The sequence below is a fragment of the Seriola lalandi genome, unplaced genomic scaffold, assembly GCF_002814215.2.
Source record: "Seriola lalandi dorsalis isolate HSWRI2012SDOR001 ecotype SW California unplaced genomic scaffold, Sedor1 jcf7180002054952, whole genome shotgun sequence".
NCBI lineage: Eukaryota > Metazoa > Chordata > Actinopteri > Carangiformes > Carangidae > Seriola > Seriola lalandi.
Genome location: NW_019525503.1, coordinates 133,630 through 137,305, shown reverse-complemented (window position 1 = coordinate 137,305; position 3,676 = coordinate 133,630). Strand labels below are relative to the sequence as shown.

The 3,676-nt window shown below is 39.6% G+C and overlaps 1 long non-coding RNA gene across 1 annotated transcript in view; it reads right to left on the bottom strand.

Moving 5' to 3' along the window:
• Positions 1–196: 196 nt before the first annotated feature.
• LOC111645438 (uncharacterized) overlaps positions 197–3,676 on the bottom strand; it is a 10,363-nt gene continuing 6,883 nt past the window's right edge. The window contains exons 3-4 of the long non-coding RNA XR_002759870.2: positions 690–2,802; positions 197–375 (exon numbers count right to left, since the gene is read on the bottom strand). This is a non-coding gene — a long non-coding RNA (uncharacterized LOC111645438). The remainder of the gene's footprint in view (positions 376–689; positions 2,803–3,676) is intronic.

The window sequence follows — 3,676 nt, the reverse complement described above, 5'->3', positions numbered from 1 at the left end:
CAGCAGAGTTGAATGAGGTCACAAATCAGAAGGTTGATGATGTAGATCGGAGCCACGTGATCTTTTCTGACCTGCAGGAAACATTGGTAGAAAAAATCATGATCTTTGCTGATGACACGTTGTCATCCTACTCTGCTCATGTATTTTTCATCAAACTCTCATTGGTTCCTACTTTCTCAGTCATAATGTACTCACCAGAGAACAAAATCCATGGATGGCCACTAGGGTCAAAGGAAGGCCGATACAAATGATAATGCATGTCACCACGTACATGATTTTTTGTTCTGTATTAAAGTAGATGGTGGTGCTGTCATTGTAGCTTCTGTTCTGTGAGCTGATGTTAATGAAGGAATCTTCCATTCTTCACTGTGAAACCTGTTGTTTGAGAGATCAGCAAGTGTTTTAACATCTACCTCACATTGTTCAGTGATAATACTAAAGCTGTAAAGTGCTGTTCACACAAATACAGTACAACTATAGTTCAGGATAAATCTTAGTGAACCAGCATTTTAGCACAGATCTCAAGTTACTGGTATTTAAGACAAGAGAGGGTAAAAACAAAGACTAAATGCAACTGTAGATTATTGTACACCTACAGTCCAGTCCCCTTGTTATGTATCAACACCTTTACAGTTTTAATGTATTAGGTTAAACATAGATTAAGATGAATAATGTAACACAAACTTTACCTTTGAAAGCTGGTGGACCACAGTCTGGATGTACTTCTTTCACCAGAGTCTGCTGTTTTCTCCTCTGTATCCACAGTCTAGTGATGTGAAATGCAGTAATGTAGCAAGATATGAAACGAGGGAGGTTCCTTATGATGTGATCTCTGTCTCTAAGGAAGATGTGGTTTTCTACAAAAGTCATTTCGTAATTTTTGCTATTAATATGCAGGTGCATGACTTCTCTGTGTCCATTTTTTCCTACGTCATTTTTTATTGAAAATGTAAAAACCAAATCTTCTTTTTTAATGGTTCCTTGAATGCAACCTGTAAGTAACATTTAAGAAGGAGAAATGTTGTCAGAAAAGTGTGTGGAATGAGTGGGTGCTCAAACATCTGACAGAAAGTTCAGATGATACTGATCATACTCTGCTCTGAGTGTAGTGACGCCATTAGTTCGTTTATATATTAGTTCATAAATGTGTGACCTGCAGAAACAATTTACTATATGTGTTGTAAACATAAAATTGACATTGAAAAAAGGTAAACAAGCAGGAAAACGAAGTAAGAAAACATTCACCACAAGCACAATGCACACTGACCATAGAGTTAAAGACTCAGTGAAAGACAGTGAGTGAAGCATGCAAAAGAGTCCCTCAGAAGGTGCTATGGTAAGACCATGCATGTTTTGTAAAGGAGAACACTGCATAGACGCATGTAGAAAAAACTGAAATGAAAGCCACACAAAGAAAAAACTGACTTTCTACGTAGCAAAGGACGATGCATCAGCTGTTTAAGGCATGGACACATGAGCAAGACATGCAATGAGAAGCTGTCCTGTCAGGTGTGTTCTTTAATGCATCCCACACTCCTGCACATGAAAAGACACAATGAAGGAGATGAACAGGAAATCAAGGCTGCTGACAATACAGCTAATCATGGTAGTCCTGCAGTCACCAGTGCAATGGTCAGTGATGCAGGTACTGGGGCCGGTGAAGACAAGTGTATACTCTCAATAGTTCCTGTCCAAGTCAAGACAACAGGAAATAAAACAGTGGAGACGTATGCCTTTCTTGATCCAGGAAGTACTGCCTGCTTTTGCACAGAGACATTAATGAACCAACTTAAAATCAGTGGAAGGAAAACATGCATCTTACTGAGAACTCTTTAGGCTAAACCCTGTACTTCAAGATGGAGTCTTACGTGTTGGAGGACGACTCAGTTGAGCTGTTTTGCCAGAGGATTGTAAGAAGCCTGTCATAATCCCCAAAGACCATCACGTCCCCAACTAACTCCTGTGCAAGATTCACAAAGACACAGGACACTTAGGAAGGAACCATATGCTTTCAAAAGTGCGACAAAAGTATTGGATTCCCAGTGCCAGCGCAGCAATGGCGTTAATTATTTCGGACCATTTACAGTGCAATCTTTACCTGCTTAGCCACAGGGGCAGTGCATACTGAAGTTGCTTCTTCCTTGGATATCGACTTGTGTATCAACGCCATATGTTGTTTCATAGCAAGGAGAGGAAAAAATGTTGGTGATTTGCTCAGATAATGGGATGAACTGTGTTGGGACAGGACGTGAGCTGAAGACATCCATCGATGAGATGAATCATACAAAGATTCAAGGTTACCTTCTTCAACATGGAATCAAATGGACCTTTAATCCATCAACAGGCTCTCACCACGGACAAGCCTGGGAAAGGCTCATTAGATCAGCGAGGAAGGCTCTAAATTCCACTCTGAAGGAATTCTGCCAAGTCGAAGCCATAATAAACAGTCGACCAATCACAAGTGCATCTAATGATCGGAACGATCTTAAAAGCCTTCACACCAAATCACCTATTACTGCTGAAGGCCAAACCAGCATTACCACCCAGATTGTTTCACCAGGATGACCTCTACACTCAACGAATATGGAGGCAGGTTCAGTATATTGCCAAACTATTTTGGAAACGTCGGACTAAGGAGTACCTGGCACAGCTTCACACACGGCGAAGGCGGTCAAGACCATCAAGAAACTTCACTCCTTGGGACATTGTTCTCCTGGTCGATGACTCTGCTCCCAGAAACTCTTGGGTTATGGGGAGAATCATTGAGTCGCTTCCAGACAGCAAAGGGCTTGTTCGTCAGGTCTGTATAAAGACAAAGACAAGTGTTTTGGACAGACCTATTACAAAGCTGTGTCTGATATTAGATGATAGACGAGCCAGTGATAAAGATTGAGCCCCAGCTATGAGTCATGCTAAGAACTGCTGTCTCTAATATCTTTATTTTGTCAAGACAGTTTAATTGGCATTGAGAATTTTCCTTTGACAGTGCATTGCTCCCTTTGTGTAAACTAAAGTTACCACAGTGAGGTTGACCCTCAAACTGATTTGTTCTTGTTTTACAAGACATTTCACAACTTTTTCACAAGTCAGTTCTGTTATTTTTGGTTTGGAAATGAGTCATGAGTCATGTCCAAATTTGTCAATTACAGTTTTTCTCTGTCGCTTTGGTACAATTCTCAGATCAGAATTGAAATTCTCAAAACTAATTGTTCAATCTTCACATCATTGTGTCACTTGTGCACATCAAAAAAGTAGTTTCTCATTTCTTTGAACAAGTTGCAAATGCTTTGGTACATCCATGCAAATGATTATGTACAATTTCCTACATTATCAATTGCTTATGTCATGTTGATCAAAGTGTATTATAATGGGTCTCTGTTGAATAGTCTCACACCCCACAACATTTAGGCATTAGTTCATCGCATAAGTCTTTACATGCAAAATGGTTGAACAAGTTGTCATAATATGTCAAGCATATCTCTATACATTTCCATTAGACTTTTTTTTCTAAATCTGTCCTGAATTGGTAAATTGCTCTCAGGTGAATCTTGACTTTCTCTAACGAAGGCAAATGTGTGAAGCATTAGATCAACGAACGATCAACCAGTTTTCTGAAATAGCTCAAAGGTGCATCTCATGAACCATCAACTGGCAAGTATATATATATATATATATA